Below are 15,870 nucleotides of genomic sequence, written 5' to 3' on the forward strand. Positions count from 1 at the left end.
TATATTTTATATGATTACATATTGAACTAAAGTATACTTGATGCAATAGAAGGTTCGGGTAATTAGTTTGCAGTCGAATTAAAGAGTGCATTAAGTTTATAATTCTGTTTGTTACTTTTACATATAATTTTCGTCGTCTTTAAATTCAATTTTTTTTTTAATTTTAGGGGCCTGCGGTGGAGATGTATGTAAGTCATCACCTTTGGTTAAAATTTGAACAAAACATTTAAATTTTTCTCATCTATAAACATTGTAGTTTCAGAATCTGCAAAAACTTTTCAGGTGTGAGCTCTTTTTATTTAAAGAAATATTCCTAGGTGTAAAGGCCTGCGTACAGAAGCTGCCTTGCCTGCTTACCTTGCTTACTTCTGATAAAAGAATAAAAAAGAAAAGGTCAACCCAGTTTGAAATTTCCTCGGCCTTCTTTATTCTTTTATTTTTATTATGTCAGAAATGAAGCAGGAAAGCAAGGCAATCAGGCAGAGCAGCTTATGTACGCAGGCCTTAAGTTCCTTTCATTTTAAATTAGTTCAGGCACACAGTGGAGTGCAAGAAACAATAACTGAAGCGTTGAATCTACATGTGTTAAGAAGAGTTCCCTAGTTTTAAAAATAGTGTTTTTGTAGGTGATCACGAAGTTTCGGAAGTTTTCAGAGTAATTTATTTGGCGTTCGTGGGCTAAACAGCATGCCTAAGTTTTACATTGACAGACCCTAGCCAAACAAAAAAATGTAAAATGACTACACGCTATTCAAATTTAAACACGTCATACTCCAATGCATTTAATTTTGCAAATGATTTCTTTCGATATGTGTTATGCCAAACACTCATTTTAGTTGCTCACTCTAGGAATTTGTTTGAGCTTGTGGGTAATTATGTCTAGGTGTATGGGCTTGTCCTCTAAACACATTATGTCATTGAAGTTGGGACAGCAAAATAAAGAGGAAAATTGTGCTCTAAGAATAGCAAAAGCCCATAAAAATATAAAATGGTGTACTAAAAGAATTATGTTTACAGACTTCGTCTAATAAAGCTAATCATAGTGAATATTTGATAGCATCGGTAAATTCGACGGTCTGTTGAATAATGACTATGTTGCTCAGTGGTCCCACTTGCATGGAAAGGAGTGCCAAAAATAGTTATAATCGAGCTACCGCCTCGAAATTTTAAACATAGTTTTAAAACGAGCCCAAAAGAAAGAAAAACAATATTACTGAATGTAGGTCCACGTTTAGGTATACCTCCTATATAAACGTAACACCCCATATTCAGTATTTTGACGATTTTAGCCAAATTTTCTAATCGATTTGGCTGCAAGTTTGCATTTTGTGTTCTGAGGGAACAACATACCTCCTTGCAACAAATGTTCATTATAAGTCCAAGTTTAGATATAGGTCCCATATAAACGTACCTCCCTATATTCGGTATTTTGACTTCTGAGGGAACAACATACCTCCTTGCAAAAAATGTTCAATATAGGTCCACGTTTAGTTATAGCTCACGTTTAGTTTAGTAGCTCCCGATTTTCGGAATTTTGGCGATTTTACGGGCGTGGTATATACAGAGCTGAATTTTGGTGGAGAGCTAGGGTTTGCCATTAGAAGCAATGTCCTAAAAGTTCCCATCGATCCCATGTGTGCAAAAAAAATGATTCGGAGTCAAAGGTCATATTTTAAGGGTTTTTTAGGTTTTCGGATTTAATTTTTGAAAACGGTTGATCTAATCAAAAAATGACTAAAGTAAATATTGTAGACAGGAAAATTATCTACAAGTTTGACTTTTATAATTTTTTTCCTAGGAGGAACCATTCTTGAGATATAGCTGTTCTAAAAAACACATGATTTTTATGCACTTATAAGGGAAATATGCACATATTCAGACGAACCGGCTAAAAAAAACGAAGTAATCGGGTCTGTCCCCCAAAAAATATATATTTTCTTGAAGAGCGAAATTTAGCTATTATATAAAAAAGAATCCAACAAAATCGGAGAGTGTTTAGTAGAGTTATTTAATGTTAGAGTCAATTTATGCAAAAAATAGCCCATTTAGCCCACATGTATTTCCGATTTTTTTCAAGTTTTGTCGGAAGGTAGGGTTTGTTGCGCTGATTACGGAAATGTATAATTTTCAACGGTTGCGGATCCGGTTCGCCGGTTATTCGACCTGAAGGGCCAAATTTAAAAACCGGGTTAGACCCGGTTGTACTAAACCGATTACTGCAAAGTGGATATCGTTTGAAAGCTTACGGAAGTATCTAACACATAGTGTCGTTACTTTAACCGGTTCGCCTCATAATGTACTTATGCGGCTAATTCTTTATTTGACTTTTAGATCGCGATATCTCGAAAATGGTAAGTCTTGTTTAAAAATCATTAGGACCACTCTTGTAGACAATTATTAAATCTACAACTTTTACTTTAGCCGGCTTTTGCTAAGTCTTACCGTTTTTGAGAAAAAATAAAAAAAAAACTGAATAATGCCTCCAAAAATGACCTTTGACCCCGAATAACTTGTTTTGCACACATGGGATCGATGGGGACTTTTAGGACGTTGCTTCTAATGGCTAACCCTAGCTCTCCACCAAAATTCAGCTTTGTGGGAATTTTTGCTATTTCCCCCTTATACGCATGTCTATTTTGACCGGACTAATAAGTGGAATAACTTACAGAGTGGCAGCTGGGGGCAGCTGGATCTCGTTTTAACGTAAAGTAGAGACTTTCCCTGTATTTAAAAAATATGGACATGCCCTTACGGGGCCAACTTTAGTAAAACTCAAGATAAATTTATAGTAATGATATTAAAAATAGCACAAAAAGTCATTTACAAAGAATTTACTTTTAAGGAAGTTAGAAACCGAATTTTCAATTTTTTTCAATTTCACTCATAAACTACAAATGCATTGCGGATCTATTTTTCGTTTTTAAGGCACCGCATACAAGTATCAACTTCTTGGACTTAACTTGACATATTACCGCTGTAAATGTGTTTAGAGAATATTTCTTTCAATCGCAATCAAATTTGTCGCCATAAAATTTTCGAATTTTGTCCACGGGCGGAACCAAATATTCGCTTTAATTGTAGATCGTTCAACTGAACTAGATAGGCACAACTATAAATGTTTATTCTACTTTCAGGCATAAAATTACAATGGAATGTTCAAAATATTACTATTTTTTTTAAAACCGGATAACCGACACAAATAACCGGGTTTTCTCGGTTAACCGAAATTAAAATTTTTTGCGATATATCTTTCGGTTTTGTAACTCAAAACCGGATAACCGGTTAAACGGTTTCCGTTTTGGACACCCAAACGCCCTGTTAAACCTCCAGATGAATCTGGAGAAAAGATTTTGAGTGTCCGAATTACCACAAACCCAAGCCAGTTGTTGCGCCCCTTCCCGTTTTGTCACACTCCCCTAAAGTCGGTAATATCGGTTTTTACTTTCGAAGTGCATATGTCGCTGAGTACCGTTCCCGTACTCAAACACCTAGCAAAAGGTGCGGATTCTCTTTAAACATAATGGCGCTGAATGGCGTTCTCCAGGAAATTCGTCGAAAGTAAGGCGTTATGGGAAGGCATTCTCTTTAAATCCCTCACAGAGCAATCAATTGCAAACGTTAACATGGGGATATCATATGAGATAACCAAATTGATTGTCTCTGTATTATTCTAGTTCCAGGTTTTCAGTCCTATGCAGCTAGCGATCAAAATTGCAATTGTTTCAATTTAGTCAGTTCAGAACTAGTTTGAAGCGGAACTAGTACCAAAATTGTCACTAAGTATTGCGAAGGAAACTAATGGACTACTTTTTGTCCCCAAGTAAACGAAAAGGCGTCCGTTGCAAATAATAAATCTCTGGCAAGATGAGCTCGGAAACTCGTCGATTCTCAGGGTTACGGTAAGAAGTTTCACTTTAAACCCCATACATTGCAGTCAATTGTAAACGTTAACATACCCACCAGCAAGATGAACTAGTGTGGTATGGGAAACTTAGGGTTACAGTATCTAGTTCCACTTTAGACCCCTCACAGTGCAATCAACTGTAAACTTTTACATTGGCATGTCCTCCTAAGTAATCAATTGACACTCTATGCATTATCCGTTGATGGTACTATACTAGTTCCAAGTACAGTCATATGCCAGTTTATTTAGGGATCCCAACAGTTTCGAGGTAAAAATCGCTGCAGACCATAGATCTGTAGCGATTCTACCTCGAAACAGTTGACATCCCTGCTTAAACAGTGGTTTTTGTACGCCAAAAATCACAACACGTAGCGGGAAAAACACCATCTTGGTATCCCTGAGTAAATTGAATCATTCCTCTCTTTTCTTGGTGTTTTCTTTGCTAGCGGCTAGATATGTCATAATTGACTCCTCTCTCTCTCTCTTTCTCTCGCTGCACAACCCGTAGATTGTATTATTCTAGTTCCAAGTCTCATTGTCTTGGGGTTCATGGTCTTATTCTTCTCTCATGATACATTTTTTCCTTGAGACTATTGGATAGAAACCCACACCAGCAAAAATTTAAGAGGCTCATGAGCCGAACGATTCATTACAAAGTTATTAAATAATGTCTTATCATAGATTCTATGACATAGACTAATAAATGTATAGACAAAGAAATCCACTCAGTGAGTATGTTGGAATTGAGTCTGATAATATGCACTGAATTTTTAAAATGGCAATAACTATATATTTTTAAACTATTTATTCTGGTAAAATACAATATTTGGCTAGTATTTGGCCGGATATACATCCTCATATAAAAATATGGAACAAAATCTTGCAATTACCAGCAAAAATTGTCTTCGAAAAATTATGAGTTAGTTGGTTTGAGTCACAACGCCGCGCATAGCATGAGTTTTTCTTCGTCTATACATTTATTAGTCTATGGTCTTATTTTTAAAAATTGTACAGGGCAAAAGTGCTTACTTTACTCATTACTAAGTAATGGGTTTGGTAGTACATAGCGAGTTTTTTGAGTTCAACGCTCACCGTCGGCATGTGATTTTTATACCCTACACCACTATGTGGTAAGGGGTATTATGTGTTAGTGCATTTGTATGTAACATACAAAAGGAAGCAAGATATACCCATAGTTCCTTCTAGGGATATACATAGAATCACTTTCTGAGTCGATTTATGCATGTCCGTCCGTCCGTCCGTCCGTTCGCAACATACAGGTCGCATTTGTTGACCGATTTCGCTGAAAATTGGGGAATACCATTTTTTTAGCCGTCGGAAGATCAAGTTCGAAGATGGGATATATCGGTCCACGTTTTGGTATAGCCCCCATATAACGGCACCCCCCGATTTACGGTATTTTGACGTTTTCAGCTACATTTTCAGACCGATTTAGCTATAATTTGACATTTAGGGTTCTTAAGTGTCAATAAACATATATAACAAAACTTATGGACATAGGTCCACGTTTTGGTATAGCCCCCATATAACGGTACCCCCCGATTTGCGGTATTTTGACGTTTTTAGCTACATTTTCAGACCGATGTAGCCATAATTTAACATTTAGGGTTCTTAAGTGTCAATAAACTAATATAACAAAAGTTGTGGAGATAGGTCCCCGTTTTGATATAGCCCCCATATAACGGTGCCCCCCGATTTACGGTGTTTTGATGTTTTTAGCTACATTTTCAGACCGATATAGCTATAATTTGACATTTAGGGTTCTTAAGTGTCAATAAACTTATATAACAAAAGTTGTGGACATAGGTCCACGTTTTGGTATAGCCCCCATATAACGGTACCCTCCGATTTGCGGTATTTTGACGTTTTTAGCTACATTTTCAGACCGATGTAGCTATAATTTGACATTTAGGGTTCTTAAATGTCAGTTAACTTATATAACAAAAGTGGTGGACATAGGTCCACGTTTTGGTATAGCCCCCATATAACGGTACCCCCGATTTGCGGTGTTTTGACGTTTGTAGCTACGTTTTCAGACCGATGTAGCTATAATTTGACATTTAAAGTTCTTAAATGTCAATAAACTTATATGACAAAACTTGTGGACATAGGTCCACGTTTTGGTATAGCCCCCATATAACGGTTCATTTAAGTTCATATTTTCATATAGCCCAGATACCTCCGAACTAGCTGTTAATGACATTTGAAGTTCCCACGTTATGTACCGATTTTCGATATTTTGAAGATTCTAGCTAAATTTTTTAACCGAATTAGGAGTTATTTGACATTAAAGGCTCCCATCAAAAACTTGTCAACATAGGCCCGTGTTTTATTATAACCCCTCTATATAAGTGTCCTTCCAATTTCTAGCCCACCAAAAATTGTCAACATACATAGTTAGATATAGGCACCATAAAAAAGGGCCTCCCGAATGAAGCATAAATGTACATAAACATTATCTGACATTTTAACGTACCCACTTAAAGTTGGGGACAGGAATGAAAAGTAATTATTCCATTTTAGTTCAGAATATTTTATGGTGGAGGGTATGAAAAGTTTGGCCGAACTTAATGCTTTTTTACTTGTTTTTTGTTACCAATGTCACGAATAAATTTTGATATGTAATTTAGGGTTATGACTTTTTGACCTTTTTTCTCAAACAATGATTTCCTGTAGCAAGAACGAATAAAATTTTGTCTATTAGTGACTAAATAAACAGGTAAAAAAGGTATCAGTCGGCTTTGCCGACAGAGATATACCCTCAGCCTGGGTGAATTGAAACACTTATTTTTCGAAAAATCGTATATATTTAGGAGGGTTTCAGAATTTTGGGCGTATGAACTTGCCGACTAAAATATGGACTTGGATTAAAGCCCAAAAGTGTTTTGCGGCGGAGGTACCTAAAGAAATGGACCGACATAGTCCATTTTGGCAGTGGGTCTTATTTTGGGAGTCAGTCCTCTCTATAAATATTGCGCCCATCAGTCATTTCAGTTGGTCTCCGTATAATGTCACCACGAAAAACATATTGTCGCTGTAAACAGGGAGACTAGCATCTTTCGTAAAAATTTTCAAATGATCCACGCACAGACCCTTAAAATGCCAAATTACAGGTAGTTCGCTGAAAAATTTTATTTAAAATCCTCAAAATACCGAAAAGCGAGGGGAACTGTTATATGGGGGCCATACCAAAACATGGACCTATATAGACGATTTTTTGTGGAGAAGTTTTGTGACCACTCAGAACCTCAAATGTTAAATTACAGCTAGTTCGGTTAAAAATTGTAGCTAAAATTCTCAAAATACCGAAAATCGGGAGGTACCGTTATATGGGGGCTTTACCAAAACATGGACCTATGTTGACGGTTTTTAGAGATGATTTGTGACCACAATGAACCTTAAATATTAAATCAAAGGTAGTTTGGATAAAAAATGTGGCTAACATTTTCAAAAATCCGGAAAAACGGAGCTACCGTTATATGGGGTCTATACCTAAACATGGACCTATGTTAACAGTTTTTGGTGGTGTAGTGTTGTGACCCCTTAGAACCTTTAATGCCAAATCACAGCTAGTTCGGTTAAGAATTGTAGCTAAAACCCTCAAAATACCGAACATCAGGGCTATATCAAAACGTGGGTCGATATACCCCATCTTCGAACTTGACCTGCCTATAGAGAAAAGACACTCGTGCGCAAAAATGCAGCGCAATAGCTCAATTATTGTGGACGCTAGAGTGATTACAACAGACGTACACACGGACATGGCTATATCGACCCAGAATTTTATCTTGATCAAGAATATATACTTTATAGGGTCGGAGATGTTTATTTTAATGCGTTACAAACAGAAAAACAAACTTAATATACCCTCCATCCTATGGTGGAGGGTATAAACACATGTGTATTTCCTGTTGCACGAATGAATGACCTTTTGCCTATTATTGACTATAACAACTTTTATCCATTTAAATATTGTCAATCAATTAAAAGTGATTTGTGAGGGACCTTTACAAATCACTTTTATAATAATATAAAAAAATATACATACATGTAATGATATAATTATACCCTCAGCCTTTAGGCTAAAGAGGGTATTTACACTTTGATACGACCAAAAATGTGCCTCATCGAAATAATGGTTTTAGACCCCAAGTATGTTTGTACGATATCCGTTTCAGACAATTTTGAGTAGATCTAGCAATGTCCGTCCGTCTGTCTGTCTGTCCGTCTGTCTGTCTGTCTGGCTGGCTGGTGCGCACGATAACTCTCGAACGGGTCAATCGATTCGGTTCAAATTTTGGGTATCGAATTATTTTGTCCAGATTCGATTTAAGTTCGAAGATGGGCCATATAGGTCCACTCCTTCAGGTACCTCCCCCACAAATATTTAAAAATTGTCGCAAAACTTGTGCGCACGATAACTCTTGTAGGGAATAACCGATTTGGTCCATACTTTGCACATCGTGTACTTTCTACCAAACTTAGATGAGGTTTCAATATGGACTCAATCGGTCCACTCCTTCGGGTACCTCCCACACAAAATTTCGGAAAAGTTCAGTTTAGGACCTGGTCTCGAATCGCTTTGATTTTTGTTTACGCAAGTTATATTCGCTGTCCTCTATACGACGCTGTAAGTTTCATTAGGGGCAAGTCCATACTTCCTGAGGAAATAGCCTGAAAGTTACAAGCCCTATGACACCGTGTGTAATGGTTGGAGCGCAAGATAGAGCTCTGTTTCTTTAAAAGGCTTTGACTTTGAAATAAAACGTTGACCTTTTCCCAAATAAGTTTTTGCCCATTCAGACCCCCGAATATTATCCGACCATCATCAAACTCAATAGGCTTCTTCATCTGTGAGACCCCCATTAACCCTCAAATTTTCGTGACGATCCGATCAAAATTGCGACCTGTAGCGTGATTTCCAAAAAAATAGAAAAATGGGATGTATTACCGACTATTACGATATCTCCGTTATTACCTACGCTGACCTAGTTTTCAAGAGCAAGTCCATATATCATCAGAAATCAGCACGAAAACTGCAAAAAACCCATATAATACCATGTGTCGTTGTTGGAGTGCACGATAACTCTCGAACGGATCAACATATTTGGTTAAAATTTTGGGTTTTCCAATATTTTGTCCAAACTTAGTTTAAATTCGAAGATAGACCATATCGGTCCACATATCGGTACCTCCCCCACAAAGGTTCAAAATTTTTCGCCAAGATTGTGGGCATGATAACTCTAGGAGGGAATAACCGAATTGAGCCAAACTTTGCTATTGGTAATATTACTTTCAGGCATAGTTCGAGTTCTAATATGGACTATATCGGTCCACTCATTTGAGTACCTCCCACACAAAATTTGGAAAAAGTATAGTTTAACAACTCCTCTCTGATCTTATAAATTTGTGACGCAGCAGGTTGGACTTGCGGCCCCTGTTACGACGTTGTAATTTTTTTTTCGTGGGAAAGTCCATACTTCCTGAGATAATGACCCAAAAAGGTCCAGAAAATCCTACAGGCACCACCTAAACTGGCTAATGTGTAAAATAACCCTTAAAAGAGAGAAATCGATTTAGCTCAAACTTTGTAGATTGAAAAGTAAAATTGTAATATATATAATAAGTACAACATATTTAATTATATAGTCGTTCAGATTTGTATTAGGTCCGAATATGTACTACATCGGATCACTCCTATGGGTACACCCTACCCAAAGTTTGGAAAAAAATTCACTCGTCTTGGACCATTCTGAATTTTGTTGCAACATGTAGTTTTAGCGGCCCTTTCCATCCTGGACAATTTTCCCAACAGCTAAAAAACCTACAAAAGTATTGTGTTAACTTTTTTTCTTCGGGTACGTGGCTGAGGGTATATCTCTGTCGGCTCAGCTGACTGATACTTTCTTACTTGTTTTGTAATAAATTTAATTAGAGAATTTATTTTTATACCCTCCACCATAGTATGGAGGGTATATTAAGTTTGTTTTTCCGTTTGTAACGCATTGAAATACTCATTTGCGACCCTATAAAGTATATATATTCTTGATCAGGGTAAAATTCTAAGTCGATCTGAGCACGCCCGTCCGTCCGTCCGTCCGTCTGTGGTAATCACTCTAGCATCCACAAAAATAGAGATAGGGCGCTGAAATTTTGGGAAAATGCGTCTTTTGTTTGCAGGCAGGTCAAGTTCGATGATGGGCTATATCGGTCCACGTTTTGGTATAGCCCCCATATAACGGTACCCCCCGATTTACGGTATTTTGACGTTTTTAGCTACATTTTCAGACCGATTTGGCTATAATTTGACATTTAGGGTTCTTAAGTGTCAACAAATATATATAACAAAACTTGTGGACATAGGTCCACGTTTTGGTATAGCCCCCATATAACGGTACCCCCCGATATACGGTATTTTGACGTTTTTAGCTACATTATCAGACCGATGTAGCTATAATTTGACATTTAGGGTTCTTAAGTGTTAATAAACTTATAAATTAGAAGTTGTGGACATAGGTCCACGTTTTGGTATAGGCCCCATATAACAGTACCCCCCGATTTGCGGTATTTTGACGTTTTTAACTACATTTTCAGACCGATGTAGCTATAATTTGACATTTGGGGTTCTTTAAAGTCAGTAAACTTATATAACAAAAGTTGTGGACATAGGTCCACGTATTGGTGTAGCCCCTATATAACAGTACCCCCCGATTTACGGTATTTTGACGGGTTTAGCTACATTTTCAGACCGATTTAGCTATAATTTGACATTTAGGGTTCTTAAAAGCCAATAAACTTATATAACAAAAGTTGTGGACATAGGTCCACGTTTTGGTATAGCCCCCATATAACAGTACCCCCCGATTTACGCTATTTTGGCGGGTTTAGCTACATTTTCAGACCGATTTAGCTAAATTTGACATTTGAAGTTCTTAAATATCAATAAACTTATGTGGCAAAACTTGTGGACATAGGTCCACGTTTTGGTATAGGCCCCATATAACGGTACCCCCCGATTTACGGTATTTTGACGTTTTTAGCTACATTTTCAGACCGATATAGCTATAATTTGACATTTAGGGTTCTTAAGTGTAACTAAACTTAGCAAATATTTTTTGAGCTTGAGGTCATGTTGTTTATTTTAATTTTTCCAATATTTCGCAATTACTCTAAATTGCATCTTCAGGGAAAATCTACAAAATATTTATTTCATATTAGTATCACAGCATTTAGCATAATAATAAACAAACACAAAATTTAAAGAAACGAGAATCGCTTACATTAATAACTTATAAAACTAGTGTCAAGATTACTTATAACTATGATAGACTTCACTATCGTCGTCGTCGAGTGTAAATATTGCACTGAGTTAATCTAGTTATTGCACGATTTCTCTTTCTGTGTAAGATGTCGGTAACAGTATGCTGCATTGTCCGTATCACTCTTAAAGTTAATTCTCTTTGTTGTTGGTATATTGTTAATATGTAGCATCTCCAAAGTAAGTCTCCTATTGTATTGGTTTTCCGTTTGTAGTATTTGCACTCTATCGAAGTTTGGCATATGGTTATTTCTCTTGCAGTGGTCTGCAAGAGCTGTTTTTTGAATTGCATTATTGTTTCTCAATTTAATATCGGATTTGTGAGCCGATAGTCTAGTTTTCAATTTATTTTTCGTGGTTCCAACGTACATCTTCCCACATTGTTCTCCAGTGTTACCATCACATTCTATTTTATAAATAACATTATGTTTGTCTAAATTCTGTATTTTGTTTTTTGTGTTCGAAAACACCTTTTTAAGGGTATTATTTGTTTTTTTGTGCCACGAACACAAAAAACAAAATACAGAATTTAGACAAACATAATGTTATTTATAAAATAGAATGTGATGGTAACACTGGAGAACAATGTGGGAAGATGTACAGTCTGTCGCAAAAATTAGTATACACCGTTGAAACCAAAATGTATTAGGGATAAATATCACTATAACTTATTGAGAACAACAAACAATTAGTTTTATTTGATAGACAAGAAGGTTGTCTTTCGTAATAACAATTAAAAATTCGCAATATTTGCATACATTAGCAAATGTACGGTTCGAATCCCAAAAATACCAAAATTTATGTCGCAAAAGTTAGTATACAACGGAGAATCCTCGTGGAACTGTGTAAAAAATTCTTGATATTTTTGAACTAAATGAAACTAAATCTGTACTTAAGATCACAAAGAGTATATTAATTGGTTTAAATGGCAGTTATAGTATTTATAGTGACAAGTCCAACGTACACTGGATCGTAAAATCCACAAAAATTGGTCATCTACAAATGCAACAACTGTAGCGACAAAATTCCGAGTGTTATGTCCTGTTTATGAATTCTAAAGCCATGAAATTCTCAGAAAAGCTCTAAAGTTTCAATATGGAGTGATCTTGATCGAGTTTCGACTTGTCCTTTTTGAAGAAACGGGAATTTCTTGAAGGAAACGCATACTTTTGAGGCCGTTGTCCTTTTGAAACATGTAATAGTCCTTAATCCTTACACATAAGGACTTTCCTTTTCAGTTAATTTTCTCACATATTATGTCCCTTTTCACATTCCCACCAAAAATAAATAGTAGGAGAACCTCAAGTTCTGGTGTAAGCCCTACAGTGATAATCCACCACCACAGAAGGATATGAGAGCTAATTTAAAATTTTAATACAGAGCTTTCTCTGCTGTTATAACGCATGGATTGTGCAAAAACGTTCTGAGAAGCTGTGTTCGCTTCACTTAGGACCAAAGTACAACTAAGTGGATCAGTTAGAAGTAGTTCATTAGACATTAGTAGTACATTAGACACTAGGGACACGATAAGCATGTCCGATACTGTTAAAAGGCCGGTAGGACAGTATAACTGCAGGGCTTACAGCGGACCTTGAGGTTCTCCTACTATTTACTTTTGTTGGGAATATGAAGAGGGGGAACATTTGTGAGAAAATTAACTCAAAAGGAAAGTCCTTATGTGTAAGGATTAAGGATTATTACATGTTTAAAAAGGACAATGACCTCAAAAGTATGGGTTTCCTTCAAGAAATTCCCGTTTTTTCAAGCAGGACAAGTCAGAACTCGATCAAGATCACTCCATATTGAAACTTTAGAGCTTTTTTGAGAATTTCTTGGCTTTAGAATTCATGAACAGGACATAACACTCGGAATTTTGTCGCTACAGTTGTTGCGTTTGCAGACGACCAATTTTTGTGGATTTTACGATCCAGTGTACGTGGGACTTGTCACTGTAAGTACTATAACTGCCATTAAAACCAATTAATATACTATTTATGATCTTAAGTACAGATTTAGTTTCATTTAGTTCAAAAATATCAAGAATTTCTTACACAGTTCCACGAGGATTCTCCGTTGTATACTAACTTTTGCGACATAAATTTTGGTGTTTTTGGGATTCGAACCGTGCATTTGCTAATGTATGCAAATATTGCGCATTTTTAATTGTTATTACGGAAGACAACCTTCTTGTCTATCAAATAAAACTAATTGTTTGTTGTTCTCAATAAGTTATAGTGATATTTATCGCTAATACATTTTGGTTTCAACGGTGTATACTAATTTTTGCGACAGACTGTACGTTGGAACCACGAAAAATAAATTGAAAACTAGACTATCGGCTCACAAATCCGATATTAAATTGAGAAACAATAATGCAATTCAAAAAACAGCTCTTGCAGACCACTGCAAGAGAAATAACCATATGCCAAACTTCGATAGAGTGCAAATACTACAAACGGAAAACCAATACAATAGGAGACTTACTTTGGAGATGCTACTTATTAACAATATACCAACAACAAAGAGAATTAACTTTAAGAGTGATACGGACAATGCAGCATACTGTTACCGACATCTTACACAGAAAGAGAAATCGTGCAATAACTAGATTAACTCAGTGCAATATTTACACTCGACGACGACGATAGTGAAGTCTATCATAGTTATAAGTAATCTTGACACTAGTTTTATAAGTTACTAGCTGAACCCGGTGCGCTTTGCTGCCCCGACTACGATAAAATATAATGGAATGCCAGAATTATTTTAACGTTTTTAATATTTTAAGGAATAAATATGTATAGGAGATATGAAGGCGTTACATACCTATTCAGGGTTGTTATGGAGCTACTATGGTATTTTTGTATGTTGCAAGAGGTAACACTCCTCCGAAAGCCTTTCCGCCTATAAGTATTCCTTATGATTTAGATATATCATAATAAAACATAAATCTTATGAAGTCTCTCAAAGATATGATACTTAATAGCTATAGCCTTGGTCAACTCCTTCCCGACTATAAGTACTTCTGTAAATAATGATGACTTTTACTGACTGCTTAGTCTTCAAAATTTCATTGAAATTGAACATACGTAACAAAAACATGAAATCGAACGAAAATATATATGGGTAGCTATATTCCGATATGAACCGCTCTCGATATAATTTGTCATATTTATTTTTAGACCAAATCCCGTCTCACATTCACAGTTTGTGCATAAAATACAGAAAATCAGCCGAAAATATATATGGGAGCTATATTCTAATCTGAACCGATTTCGGTATAATTTGTCCCATTTATTTCTAGAACGAATTGCGTCACGCTTTCCAAATTTCAGTGAAATTGGACATATGTAGTGTGTCCAAATCTGAACCGGTGTCGATATAATTTGGCACATTTATATTTGGAACAAATTCCGTCAGACATCCCAAATTTCAGCAACATTGGACACATATAGCGTGTTTAGAGCATCAAATACAGAAAATCGGCCTAATATATAGATAGGAGCAATATCCAAATCTGAACCGATTTCGATATGATTTGGCACATTTATGTCTAGACCCAATCCCGTTACGCATTCCAAATTTCACCGAAATTGGACATAAATAGCGAGTTTGGTTCATAAAATACAGGAAATCGGCCGAAAATATATATGGGAGCTATATTCAAATCTGAACCGATCTCTATATAAGTTAGCACATTTATTTCTGGAACAAATTCGGTCAGACCCTCCAAATTTCAGCGAAATTGAACATATGCAGCGTGTTTGGTGCATAAAATGTGGAAAATCGGCCGAAAATATATATTGGAGCTATATCCAAATCTGAACCGTTTTCGATATAATTCGGCACATTTATGCCTAGACCAAATTCCGTTACACATTCCAAATTTCAGCGAAATTGGACGTATATAGCGTGTTTGGTGCATCAAATGCGGAAAATCGGCCGAAAATAGATATGGGAGCTATATTCAAATCTGAACCGATCTCTATATAATTTAGCACGTTTATTTCTAGAACAAATTCCGTCAGACCCTCCAAATTTCAGCGAAATTGGACATATATATCGTGTTTGGTGCATAAAATAAGGAAATCGGCCGAAAATATATGTGTATGGGAGCTATATCCAAATCTGAACCGATTTTGATATAATTTGGCACGTTTATTTCCATACCAAGTTCCGTCATACATTCCAAATTTCATCGAAATTGGACATAAATAGCATGTTTGGTACATAAAATAAGGAAATCGGCCGAAAATATATGTATGTGGGAGCTATATCCAAATCTGAACCAATTTGAATATAATTTGGTAAATTTATTTCTACATCAAATTACGTCACGCATACAAAATTTGGAGATTGTATCTGTAACAGTTCTAAAGATATTTGCATACAAAATCTAAATTTTTTGGAGGTACCTCCGGTTTTGATGCTATATCTCCAGATCAACGCGAAATTTCAAAAAATGATATAGCCTATTTTCATTCCAGGCCATGTAGCAATGTACCCTAAACATTTCAGTAAGATCTGTTCAGCGGTTTTCGAGTCTATAAGGCACAAACAAACGAACAAACAAACAAACAGACAAACAAATTTCAATTTTATATATATAGATTAATGTAAGCGATTCTCG

At 36.1% G+C, this 15,870-nt stretch overlaps 1 pseudogene; it reads right to left on the bottom strand.

Moving 5' to 3' along the window:
* LOC141402754 (gonadotropin-releasing hormone receptor-like) overlaps window positions 1-15,870 on the bottom strand; it is a 101,683-nt pseudogene that overhangs the window by 48,464 nt on the left and 37,349 nt on the right.

Source organism: Musca autumnalis, unplaced genomic scaffold (assembly GCF_047663935.1).
Source record: "Musca autumnalis isolate F117 unplaced genomic scaffold, ASM4766393v1 scaffold_4, whole genome shotgun sequence".
Lineage (NCBI taxonomy): Eukaryota > Metazoa > Arthropoda > Insecta > Diptera > Muscidae > Musca > Musca autumnalis.